The sequence below is a fragment of the Bactrocera dorsalis genome, unplaced genomic scaffold (genome assembly GCF_023373825.1).
Source record: "Bactrocera dorsalis isolate Fly_Bdor unplaced genomic scaffold, ASM2337382v1 BdCtg007, whole genome shotgun sequence".
In the NCBI taxonomy this organism is placed as follows: domain Eukaryota; kingdom Metazoa; phylum Arthropoda; class Insecta; order Diptera; family Tephritidae; genus Bactrocera; species Bactrocera dorsalis.
The window spans coordinates 298,292-312,638 of NW_026038058.1; the positions used below are offsets into that span (position 1 = coordinate 298,292).

Here is a 14,347-nt window from a genome sequence, read left to right on the forward strand (position 1 = left end):
TACAATTTATATAGTTAGCTATATATCAAGCGCGTCATGAGCTTATTGTTGCCCACAGCACACTTAGCAAACGAGACGAGATTGCATTTGAATCAATGTCTTTAGCAGACGTCAAGTTTGAGAATAATATCAATGTTTGTTGGCAATATCATAAATCATACAGTAAAATAATAAAGAAGGAATTGGCAACAAACGTCAGTAAAAGTTGGCAATACATTAAATAAGCACATCACCTTTAACTAATAATCCTCATATTATGACATGCAATGCTTCACAGCAAATACTCGCACATTTGCATTTGGCAGCAGTCGCTTACATACTATACATACTTATACTTAGTCTGACGCCAACGCTAAGTTCTTTTGGTCCCGCAAATTCGAAAAAACGTTGCAATCATCTTTGTCCCTTTTTGATTTCTAAAGTCGAAGCCAGCCAGAAATTCGATTGGAAGCGACGTTTTTTCCGACTAATGTCGAAGGTTTTTCCAAGCATAAATTTTTGTCTGTTTAGTTCTATTTTTGTAAGTAGTATCGAAGGAGAAATTTAGAAATAATAATTTTTTTTTTGCATATTTTCAAAGTAGACACCTATAAAAATAACACACCAAATTTTGGAGTTATCGTCTTCTACCATAAAATGGTATATTGAAAACAATCACTTTATTATACTCTCGCAACAAAGTTGCTAAAGAGAGTATTATAGTTTTGTTCACATAACGGTTGTTTGTAAGTCCTAAAACTAAAAGAGTCAGATATAGGGTTATATATACCAAAGTGATCAGGGTGACGAGTAGAGTTGAAATCCGGATGTCTGTCTGTCCGTCCGTCCGTGCAAGCTGTAACTTGAGTAAAAATTGAGATATCATGATGAAACTTGGTACACGTATTTCTTGGCTCCATAAGAAGGTTAAGTTCGAAGATGGGCAAAATCGGCCCACTGCCACGCCCACAAAATGGCGGAAACCGAAATCCTATAAAGTGTCATAACTAAGCCATAAATAAAGATATTAAAGTGAAATTTGGCACAAAGGATCGCATTAGGGAGGGGCATATTTGGACGTAATTTTTTTGGAAAAGTGGGCGTGGCCCCGCCCCCTACTAAGTTTTTTGTACATATCTCGGAAACTACTATAGCTATGTCAACCAAACTCTATAGAGTCATTTCCTTCAGACATTTCCATATACAGTTCAAAAATTGAAGAAATCGGATAATAACCACGCCCACCTCCCATACAAAGGTTATGTTAAAAATCACTAAAAGTGCGTTAACCGACTAACAAAAAACGTCAGAAACACTAAATTTTACGGAAGAAATGGCAGAAGGAAGCTGCACTCAGGCTTTTAATAAAAATTGAAAATGGGCGTGGCGTCGCCCACTTATGGACCAAAAACCATATCTCAGGAACTACTCTACCGATTTCAATGAAATTCGGTATATAATATTTTCTTAGCACCCCGATGACATATACGAAATATGGGTGCAATCGGTTCACAACCACGCCTTCTTCCAATATAACGCTATTTTGAATTCCATCTGATGTCTTCTCTGTATAATATATATATTAGGAACCAATGATGATAGCGGAATAAAACTTTACACAAATACGGTATTTGAGCTGAGGTATCACGTTTAAAAAAATATGTAAATTACGGATAATGAAATCTCAATTATCACTTTATCATGCGAGAGTATAAAATGTTCGGTGACACCTGAACTTAGCCCTTCCTTACTTGTTTTTATCATAGCTACTTTTTCAAATTGCCAGTTGTAACTTGGAAACAAATCATCCGACCGTTGAGTTTTTCTGCTTATTTTGTGTACGTGCACTGATCCTTCAATCTTTTGCTGGCATAAAAATGTAATTTTTGACCAAAATTCGACATTTTGTCAAAGTCTGCTTTTTGTTTAACATCATATATTGTTTATCATTTGTAAATGCAATTTTTTTGATTATGACCATGGTGAACACTGCAATCTCTGCAGCAGACACCATTTCATTATTTAAAAAAATACCCTAAAATCATCTTTTTAGGTGATCGCAGTAGAATTATCTTCAATAGCCTTTTAAGACTTCGTTCGAAAATGGTTAGTTGACGCTAAATTAATGAATTGTTTTGAATTCATAGAAATTTATTTTTTTTATTATTTTTAAATTCATTGACAAACTTTGCTACTCATCCTCTTTAAAGTGGGTCGCCTTGTCGTGGCGAAGGGGCTTAAGTAATAGTAAAGTGTGCATCCCAAAGGAAACGCACTCCAATCTTACGAACTAAGAGGGACGCCTCACATCAATAGTACAGGAATATGAAAGCTACCTGAAAAGGAAGCAATCAAAACCAGGGTCATCAAGTGCACGGACCAGGCCTCGCTAGATTTCATGACGGGTAGTGTTGCTAAAATCAGCAACGCCTTTGTAGGCCTCCAATTGAGGCTTATATCCGCCAGGGACATTCCGAAGAGACCTCATGCTCGCATTTGGCTACCCCCTCTAGAGGAGCCAGGCGAAAAACTCCTGAAGTGCATTAAGCTGCAGAACAAATCTATACCTGGTATAGATGAGTGACAGCTGATCAAGGAGGAAAAACCGAATAAAGCAAGTAGACCAATACTGGTGGCCATTTGGGATGAGTCAATTGAGGCTCTTAAGAAGACTGACTACAAAATCAGCTTCGAAATTCGCAAGGCCAGACTAAAAATCTTCCAAGGCGACAAAGCGGCTGGCGAAGACGACACGGAAGAAGTCGACGACGCCAGCCAGTTGCTAAGGAATGTGGCCATCAAAGAAACCCGAGATGTCCAATAACTCGAAGAGTGCTACAGCGAATCTGACAACCCTCGTGAACGGGGGGGGGAGGGGGTCATCGAATCAGCCTGCGTCAATGAAGATACCATGAAAGGGCTAAACAGCAGAAACTATAACCTCTTTTACACACGGAACAAAGGTAAGCCTAGGGCTTGCATTCTTATTAATAGAAGTATAAATGCATTTCTTTGTCCTAATTACAGCACAGCAAATATCACAGTGGTAAAGGTGGAACAGAAGGAAAAGCCCTTTTTCTTGGTCTCGGCCTACTTGGCCCATGACGAAGACATACCACCGGGCCCGCCCACCAGATTAGTAGAGGAGAACCGGAAGGAAGATGTCCTAATAGGGTGTCATGCAAACGCAAGACACATCGTATGGGGTAGCTCCAGTATAAACACCAGAGGTGAGTCACTCTTGCAGTATATTCTGAATAATAATCTAAGTATATGCAACAAGGGCGATAAGCCAACCTTTATTTTCCCAAGCTCTGATAGGTTTCCGGGGTGGGAGGAAGTGCTGGACCTCACGCTATCAACAGACACAGACAGTCTCGTTGTGGATAACTGGAGGGTATCCGATGAGCCTTCCATGTCGGATCACTCCTGGATACTCTTCAGCATCCTCGAGAAATTCAGTGCTCCTCTCACATATCGGAACCCTAGAAGAACAGCATGGAAAAAAATTTACCAGTATAGCCAGAAAAGGGAGGCAATAAGAGTATTAGAAATCCTCAGGAACTAGATTCAGAAGTAGAGAAGTAGGTTAAAATCTTAACCACAACTTTCAAGAAATCCACTCCGCTAACAGTTTTGAAAAAGAGAAAGTCTCTTTCTTGATGGAACAGTGAACTCAAGAATTTGAGAACACAACTAAGGAAAGCTTTCAATAAGAGTTTTAGAACCAAAATTTGGCAGCCATATAAAGATATTATAAAAAGATCATGGCGATTTTTCTGCACATCGATAGAAAGTTGCAGAGAAACCGCTCGGCTGAGCAAAATGCTATCCAAAGATCATATTAATACTGCCTACATTAGGGCGGAGGGAAGTGATTGGACTTCCTCGGCAAAAGAGTCTCTGGAGGTACTAATTACAACGTACTTCTCCGGGAGTCAGCAAACACCTTCAACGAGTGTTCGACCAGAACCACATTTGAAGGCAGCTGATTATCTAAGCCAAATAGTAGACAAAAGCAAAATCAAATATGCCATAAATAGTTTTGCAACATTTAAAGCGGCAGGTCCTGACGGGATTATGCCCATAATGCTGCAAAAACTGGTAGAACCAATGGTTCAAAGGCTTGAAAATATATACAAAGCTAGCATTCAACTATCTTACATCCCAAGAAGTTGGAAAAGAAGTAAAGTTGTGTTCCTTCCAAAACCCGGCAGAAGAACACACGAGAATGCCAAGGATTTTACACCTATAAGCCTTACCTCCTTTATGCTGAAAGTACTAGAAAGGCTAATAGATTTACACGTAAGAACAATAATGGCGGAGAAGTTATCGAAATCCCAACATGCGTACATAAAGGGCCGATCAACCGAAACTGCCCTTCACGAGGTGATAAGTGTAATTGGAAAATCACTACACCACAAACAATACACCATGGCTGCTTTTCTAGACATAGAGGGCGCCTTCAATAACATAGAAGTAAATGCTATAATTAATTCTCTGGCACATGGTGGCATAGATGACACTGTGTGCAAATGGATACTCTCGAAGCTGAGAATAGGAAGATTATAGCTTCAAACGGCGTTGCAACACAAACAAACGCTTCGAGAGGGGGTCCTCTCTCCACTTCTATGGGTTGTAGCGCTGAAAGAAAAACTACTCCAACTGAACGGTGGAGGAGTGAAAGCAGTAGCGTAAGGAGACGATATAGTGTAGTTGGTATCAGTCATGTTTTCTTCAACAGTCAGCGAGATTATGGAAAGAGCACTTCGAAGATTAAACCTATGGGCTAAAAACAATGGACTAGGAGTTCACCCGAACAAAACAGAACTGATGCTATTCACAAGCAGAACTAAAATACCTCAGTTTCAACTTCCGGTACTAAACGGTACAACACTCACTCTATCCCCCACAGCTAAATACTTGGGGGTGGAGATTGACACCAAACTGTCCTGGAAAATAAATATAGATAAAAGAATAAACAAAGCATGCATGGCCTACTATACTTGTAAGAGAAACCAAGTATAATCATGGCTGCCATAAGACCTATACTTACATATGGAGCTCTGGTATGGTGGCCAGCGCTAAACAAACAATACAACATTACAAAATTAAATGGAATACAAAGAGCAGTATGTGCGGGTGTTACTGGTGCAATCAGGTCATGTCCGACTGATGCGCTCAATGTGATCCTGCATCAACTACCAATGGACATTTTTCTTCACAAAACAGCAGCTATTGCGGCGATAAGAATAAAAGAATTGGGAGGTTGGAATGAGCAGAACTACGGACATAGTGTAATCCTAAATAAGCTCACCATTAATAAATCAGACTACATTCACCCAAAGCTGGATTTCAATAAACATTTCCAGGTGAGGATACCATATATACGAGAATGGAGAAGAGGTTCAATAGGAGAGGAGGACACCATCTCAGTCTATACCAACGGGTCCAAAATGGACTGCGGAGTAGGCACGGGGGTATTCTCCGCTGGCCTAGGCATATCTCTCTATACGTCTACCGAACTCGGCTAGCATCTTCCAAGCAGAAGTACTCTTCTTCTTCTTCTCTACTGGCGTAGACACCGCTTACGCCATTATAGCTGAGTCAACAACAGCGCGCCAGTCGTTTCTTCTCTTCGCTACGTGGCGCCAATCGGATATTCCAAGCGAAGCCAGGTCCTTCTCCACTTGGTCGTTCCAACGGAGTGGAGGTCTCCCTCTTCCTCTGCTTCTCGCGGCGGGTACTGCGTCGAATACTTTCAGAGCTGTAGTGTTTTCATCCATCCGTACAACATGACCTAGCCAGCGTAGCCGCTGTCTTTTAATTCGCTGAACTATGTTAATGTCGTCGTATATCTCGTACAGCTCATCGTTCCATCGAATGCGATATTCGCCGTGGCCAATGCGCAAAGGACCATAAATCTTTCGCAGAACCTTTCTCTCGAAAACTCGTAACGTCGACTCATCGGTTGTTGTCATCGTCCAAGCCTCTGCACCATATAGCAGGACGGGAATTATGAGCGACTTATAAAGTTTGGCTTTTGTTCGACGAGAGAGGACTTTACTTTTCAATTGCCTACTCAGTCCGAAGTAGCACCTGTTGGCAAGAGTAATCCTGCGTTGGATTTCCAGGCTGACATTGTTGGTGGTGTTTACGCTGGTTCAAAGATAGACGAAATTATCTACAACTTTAAAGTTATGACTGTCAACAGTGACGTGAGAGCTAAGTCGCGAGTGCGACGTCTGTTTGTTTGATGACAGGAGATATTTCGTCTTGCGCTCGTTCACTGCCAGACCCATTTGCGTTGCTTCCTTGTTCAGTCTGGAGAGAGCAGAACTAACGGCGCGGGTGTTGAGGCCGATGATATCAATATCATCGGCATACGCCAGCAGCTGTACACTCTTATAAAAGATTGTACCTGCTCGATTAAGTTCTGCGGCTCGAATAATTTTCTCTAGCAGCAGATTGAAGAAGTCGCACGATAGGGAGTCGCCTTGTCTGAAACCTCGTTTGGTATCGAACGGCTCGGAGAGGTCCTTCCCGATCCTGACGGAGCTTTTGGTACTGCTCAACGTCAGTTTACACAGCCGTATTAGTTTTGCGGGGATACCAAATTCAGACATCGCGACATAGAGTCAGCTCCTTTTCGTGCTGTCGAAAGCAGCTTTGAAATCGACGAATAGGTGGTGCGTGTCCATTCTCCTTTCACGGGTCTTCCCCAAAATTTGGCGCATGGCGAATATCTGGTCGGTTGTTGATTTTCCAGGTCTAAAGCCACACTGATAAAGTCCAATCAGTTTGTTGACGGTGGGCTTTAATCTTTCACACAATACGCTCGATAGAACCTTGTACGCGATGTTGAGGAGGCTTATCCCGCGGTAGTTAGCGCAGATTGTGGGGTCTCCAAGCAGAATTACCAGGCATAGAAAAAGGCTGTGAAGTTCTATTAGAAAACCACGGGAATATATGTACATAAAGCAACTATATTTACGGATAGGCAGGCGGCGCTCCTGGCCTTCTCTCTTCTTCTCGCCTCTACACGCATGACAAATTCCGTCATATTTCACAACTGCAAAAGAGCACTAAGCTCAATAAAAGACAAGCTCCAACTGCCGAGGCTGCAGAGTAGCAGGGAACAAGGAAACAATCTTCCACTTTCTCCGCGAATGTCCAGCTCTAGCAAAGATCCGACACAAAACACTTGGAATCCATAAAGCACCAAACCTTGAATGGATTTCCACTAAAAGCATATCAGACATATGTACGTAGTTTCATCGAATCCTCAAAATAGTTTTAGAGAGAAGATGAAACATAATAGCAGATACAGGAGGTTCTACGAATAGTGTATCAAAATGGCACATCAAATGCTAATTGAGCCCGATAGGGCTGCACTCCTACCTACCTTGCTACTCATATCATTGTTTATATACATGTGTACGTACATATGTGTGAACGCAGGTAATGCCACACATTATTGTTTAACTGCGGACGAAAAACAACTTTTTAATTTTTATTCACTCTTTCGTTACGTTTTCGTTATTCTTCAGGCAGCTATTGTGCATACTATCTACATACGTACATACATATGTATTTGTATAAGTAAATACTATTATACTGATATGTTCATTCATACGCTCAATAGATTTTGTGAATGAAGCACACAAAATGTGCTATAGTAATGTAGCAATATGGACCGACCGTATGCGTCTGTTCGTTTCAGACATACCCATGTGGAAATGCACCAGTACAAATTGATTTAATCTTACTACTAATTTGTCTGTGTATATGCTCTTTCTCTTACAATCAACTGGCGAATTTACCTTTATAATATCCCTGCAATGAAAGTTTGCATATATTTTCTAAATCAGAACTACTACGAAGCAGGCAAAGATTTACTTATGGAACTGAAATCATTATAAATACCATAAGCTCGACTGTTTTCTGCTTCGTCATTCTGTAGTTGTAGTTGAGAAACTGAGTTCTGACAAATAAAACATGTCGAAGTAGAAATCATCTTCATTTTCCGAGTATTCTTCATATCACAGCTATCCCTTTCTGAACTTATCTAACAAGCAGTGCTATTTTGAGTTGTGACACTAATAATGAAACAAATTTCGGTGTAACAGGCCTAATGCAAAATATCTTTCATTTCCTCAGTGAAAGGAAAAGTTAATAAAACCCCTTCAGACGTAGTTCTACCCCTGTAACTTGTCCCACTTTTGTATTAAATGTGGGGTAATTGGAAAAAGTTTTTTACGAAAATTGGTTCATCTCATTTTTCTTGCTTTCTAGAATTTGTGTGAATACTAATATGTATGTAGATACATAGTATGTATATTATGATTATTTGTAATTTGCCAAGAAATATTTGTGTAAACATATAGTATTATTTAATTAGAAGGGATTGACCCCAGTCATACACTGACACAAAAAATACGTTCAGAAAGTATTCGTACGCACATGCATACTTACATGCACACATACTTAATAATATATAAAATGTGTTCATATACATATGTATTTATGTAGTTGGCTTTCTCAACATTTTTTAAATGACGCGTTTATACTGATTCATTTTGGATTTTCGCTAGCAACGCTCTTGCCTTCTACTTCCCGGAATAGTTTACATTTAACATTGCCTCAGGAAATTTCAGTTTCGATTTAATGCACATATGATAGGAAAAATAAATAATTTGGTGTAAAGTTTGTAATTTATGATTGACTTCTGTATTGCTTTAACAATCGACGGTCACTGTCACTGTCACTGTCACTCCCATTAATATCGTCGCGACAACGCGTGCGTCCAAACTCGATAATTTCCATCGGGATCCAATATCGTACTGAGTTAAAGTAGGCAGAAGTGCCTAATTTAAAGCGTTCAAAAAGTTATGTACGTATGTATGTATGGTTACTCAAAACAAACATCAAGACGCATACAAAGGGGAGAACAAGCGATCGAGTCAGAGCGTACGATCGGGTTCCGCTCCCAACAATCGAGTAAATACAATTTGCCGGTTTCTTTACTATTTTATCCACAGTGTTCCAAAGAGCGCAAGTAATACATATATGTACAAGTGTTCATGGCGCCTCCGACGCTGGCCAACCTTTACAAATGTGCTTACTTGTATATAGTATGTATGAATAAACAATATTGAATATATTTTATAAATACTTCCACACATTCAACACTATACTCGTACCTACAATGCAAACATACATGTTTATTATTCCCATCAAAACATGGCTTTAATTCTTATAGGGGGGTCGTAAATTCGGATATAACTGAAGTAGACTAATAGATATAATTTATTTTCATCGGTAAACCACAATATGGTTAGGAAATGGGATGTTCACTTAAATTTATTAAACAGCTACGGTCACTTTCCAAAAATATTTAAAACCGCGGATGACTATCCCTACTATCATCCTCTATATAAAATTTCACTATTCTAGCTTAATTTGTGGCTTAGTTGTTACAAATTATAGCTTTATACATATGTAACAACATTTTTCGGTGTTGTCACTGGTTCGATTTTGCTCTTGCGGACGGACTGACAGAAATTCGAGTTCGACTCGTCTCAAAATCCTGATCCTACATACATCGAACTTAATTCAGGATTCACGGATGTGTTTAAAACATATTTCATTTTACTTAATATATGTATATACATATATTTACATAATATATTGGGTAGTCAAAAAAGTCTTTTCGTATTTTATTAATAGACGACGTTGGAGTCGTATATCTTCGGTGCCACCAATTACATTGTGCCATACCATATAGTATTGGAAAGGTGAGAACTTCATTTAACAAAAAAAATTAATTCGGGGAAGTTGAAAAATGTTACAGCTGTTCAAAAATGAGTAAAAATAATGAAGAAATCGCTATATTTTGAAATTTTTGTATAAAAAAGGAAAGAATGCTCGCAAGCCACCAACTAAATTTGTGAAGTTTACGGAGACGATGCTGTATCAGTTGGTGTAGCACCACAATGGTACGCTCGCTTCCTATTCTGATGAAATAATGTCTCTAAGGGTAAAACGGCAAAAAATGATCGACCAAAGTTGTATATATTTATAAATATAAAAACTACCCAATATATACAGTGAAATTCGCCAATACGGACTGTCCTGATAACCTGACAGCTCCTGCAAACACCAGACAAATTTCATAAACACTACGTTTTCATCAATATTTTCATACAAAACCAATTGCTATAACCGGATGCTCCAAAATCGGACAAGGACACTATTTTACTAATATTTCGTTCAATTATCTCTGATAAATGGACAAGAGTTCATAAAATGTGGAAAGAAAATTAAGTACAAACTGTAGTTTCCATTTTTATACCCTGAACAGGGTATATTAAGTTTGTCACGAAGTTTGTACCCAGAAGGAAGCGTCGGAGACCCTATAAAGTATATATATAAATGATCAGTATGTCGAGCTGAGTCGATTTAGCCATGTCCGTCTGTCTGTATATATACGAACTAGTCCCTCAGTTTTTAAGATATCGTTTTCTCTTCAAGAAGCTGCGCATTTGTCGGAATGGCCGATATCGGACCACTATAACATATAGCTGCCATACAAACTGAACGATCGGAATCAAATGCTTGTATGGAAAACTTTCACATTTGACAACATATATTCACGAAGTTTGATAGAGATTATTTTCTAAGCCAAAAATATAATGTCGAAAAAAATTGTTCAGAACGGATTACTATAGCATATAGCTTCCAAACTGAACACATAGTTACTAACAGAAATGCACCTGTGAAGGGTATTTAGCTTCGGTGCAACCGAAGTTAACGTTTTTTCTTGTTTTTAATTCTTATTAATTTGTGACGTTTTGCAGATTTTTAAGAACAATACGCAAAATTGACTCGCGCTGAGGTCGTCTGTCTCTCGGTGGTCCAAGAAATTTAAATATAAATAATATAATTGTCATTTATTTACTGCTGGCTGGTATTGACTCGCAGTTATTAGATCAGTTGAAATATAGATCAGAGTTGCAGCTTCGGACCCAAAATTTTAAGCACACGTTTTTACCACTCTCCCATATGTGGACAAAAACACTGCAACCGTGGGTGTCCGGTTATGAGAATTTTCACTGTACATATGTATATTTTCCAATGCACATTGATTCACTGTACCTCAAATAATTAAATGCGTTAAATTAAACTAAACGTGTTGCGAAGATCGAACCACATAAGCCAAAACCACAAGTGATTGAAAGTGGAATCATGACTTCATATTTCTTTAAAGCGTTTTTTTTTTACACAACGGTTTATGACTGTGGTTATAAAAAGCTGCTAACAAAGGGAATTCATACATCGCCCTGTATCGATCTGCCATGACTGCTAGTTTCCGGTGAAATAGCTTTATTTGGCAGCAAACCACAATAATTAATACAGCCAAGAAAAGAAAAAACCCCACCTAGATATTTATAAGCGACATGTATTTTGTCAGAATTATTGTTGGTGAATTTTTATAATCGCTAAGTTTAGTCGTTTGTAATTAAATTATCTGCCTTGAATGCCTCAGCTTCCCAAATTGAATAATATTGACACTTTTAAAGTATTTGGAAGCTATTTACAAAGTTTACTAGTTTAAGTATATCCATTGACGCAGACTTTGTGAATTCTTAAAAAATATTTCACGACAAAGCATTATGCTCCGTCCCATTAGTAAATAACATAATAATCAAGTACAGATTGCCAATATTCGGCCAAAATCGTATATTTTTTACTCTCTCAATCGTCAAATATTAAAGCCGGGAAATATTTTCAGTCGTTGGAAATATTTTCTATTAAAAATATTGAAAATCAATTCAATTTTAACGAAGAATCGGTATCATATTAACATCTAAAATAGATTAGATTTGATTATTAAAATCAATTTATTTAATTTTATTCATCCTATTAGTGGTGCAGTAAGGTATAATCACCATAATGTTTTACTATAGAATGACATAATACGAAATATCCTTGCTTAATTCCTTAGGTGTAGAGAAGGCGTGTGATGTTCTACTGAAGAACTGCAGGAGGCAACATGGATAGGCAGCATTGCCGCCGCAATTACAGAATGGTTTTAAGCTTACTGACAGTTCAACTCTACTTGCCCATAATTTGGGTTTCCAGTCATAAGCGCATTTCTGGCAACGAAAAAGTAGACAAGTTCGCTACTAGGAGCTTCTTCAGATGAATTCGTTGCCTGCTGGGGACAAACAATAGAGAGCTTTATACTCACTTTAAAGTCACCTAATTTCTCATGCGTCACACTGGTATAACCCCTTAAACAAATAACTCAGATCAGATGGAAATCAATAACCAATTTCAAGATAACAAAACAGATATGCCCCAAGTACGATAAGACTAAAATTAAGAATTTATTACATAGGTCCAGGAATAGTATTTTCAGACTTAGGGTTACTATAACGCGGTACTGGTCTTTTAGAGAACCTATAACACAATTTGCCGCAGCCGCAAGCTAGAAGGGCTTGAGGTAACCTTTTTCCACTTTCTCTGTGCGTGCCCTGCTCTAACCTTGAATGACTGTCCACAAATAGCATAACGGATATAAGTAGTAACACATCCAGCGATAAATGTCAGCACTCCTACAAATATATTAATAAATTTTGATCTTATTCTTCTTTACTTGTTTTAAATATTTTAATAATATTGGAACAAATTGGAATAATAAAAAAGTGGATAATATGGAAAGTGGGTCCAATAATATATAAAAACGAGATTTCACAAGATTCAATGGGATCTCAAACCTGCTTTTGATGAACGGCACCATCGACGAAACATGAATTCACTGACTCAGCTTGATAGGTGGTCGACTATCTGGAGAAGAGCAAACGACTATCCCAACTATAGGACTATCTAACCTCGGCGGGGGATTGAGTTATGTGTAGAAGTTCACGCAAGTAAAGTCTCTGATTGTCATCCGATAAAGGGTTTGTGGTAGGAGGAGACTAAGTCCTGGCATTCACCTCGGTGAAGAAGGAAGCAAAGGACGGCGTGAATAAAATGTGAAAATAGTGCTTGACGACTTTAACGCCAGGGTGGACAAACAAGGTAATTTTGGCACAACGGTCGGTAAATTCAACCCCCATGATGAAAATCCCCAAACGACTTGGGGCTGATCGATTTCGCCGGGCTCAAAATATGGTTATTTGAAGTACTAGATTCCAGCTTGGAAAATTCATCAAACTATCTAGCTGTGTCCGGATCGGAAAGCTACCAACAAGATCAAGAGATCCGAGATTCTGCTCGACTTGCACTCCAGCTCTCTGAGAGCACTCATCAGCAATTCGATATAATGGAACTGTGGGACCGCATTTCAAGATCCTTACGTACAACTGAGAAAACAGACTGCCTAACTCGTAATCGACTACAACGAGTGTGGGATGGAATAGATACCGAGAGTTGAAAAAGGAAGCTAGAGGCTCTTGCGTACAAAAAAATAGAGAGACGAAATACGTGAGTATGAAGAGCTTGACAAGCTGGCCAACAGGGGTAATGGTCGAAAATTCTACGAAAAGATGCGGCGGCTAACAGATGGTTGTAAGACCGGAGTATAATCTAGTGACTGATGCTCTGCATACTAAAATTATTGATGGAAAACTTCTCCCGCCTGATAAACGGTAGTGAAAGCATAGTATCAGGAGATGGTGAACCCGATTCCTCAATAAATGACGATGAAACCGACATTCCATTACCCGACCATGAAGAAATTTGAATAGCAATTACCCGCCTGAAGAGAAACAAAGCGGCGGGGGCCGTTGAACTATTCAAATACAGCGGCGAAGAACTGATAAGAGCATGCATCAGTTTCTTTGTAGAACATAGTCGGACGAAAGCATGCCCGACGATTGGAATTTAAGTGTGCTCTGTTCAATCCACAAAAAGGGAGACTCCACAATCTGCACCAACTACCATGGGATAATCCTTCTCAAAATTACATATAAGATTCTATCGAGCGTATTGAGTGAAATATTAAACCATCCGTCAACAAACTGATTGGACCTTATCAATGTGACATTCGGCCTGCAAAATCAAAGAGTGACCGTGCTCCATTCACCATGCGCAAAATCTTGAAAAATACTCGTGAAAGAGAATCACGCACTACCTCTTTGTCGATTTCAAACGTGCTTTTTGACAGTACGAAATGAGCTGTCTTTATGCCGCAATGCTTGAATTTGGTATTCCCACAAATTTAATACGGCTGTGAGGGCAAAGCGAAAGACCAACACTCCGATGGAAAGACTAGGTGGAGAAGGATTTGGCTTTGCTTGGAGTCCCCATTGGCGCCACATTGCAAAAAGAAGAAACGACTGTTGTTAACTCGGTCAGTAAA

The 14,347-nt window shown here is 39.0% G+C and overlaps 1 protein-coding gene across 9 annotated transcripts in view; it reads right to left on the bottom strand.

The window, feature by feature from the left end:
* LOC105228262 (A disintegrin and metalloproteinase with thrombospondin motifs 7) overlaps window positions 1–8,827 on the bottom strand; it is a 16,516-nt gene extending 7,689 nt beyond the window's left edge. For 5 of the 9 annotated variants that reach the window (XM_019991005.3, XM_049461107.1, XM_049461112.1 and 2 more), the window contains exon 1: window positions 8,455–8,827. The gene's annotated coding sequence lies outside the window, so the exon portion shown is untranslated. Of the gene's footprint in view, window positions 1–1,730; window positions 2,450–8,454 lie in introns of those variants that run through there. The other 4 variants (XM_019991006.3, XM_049461108.1, XM_049461109.1 and 1 more) reach the window with 3 other exon arrangements.
* Window positions 8,828–14,347: the final 5,520 nt, after the last annotated feature.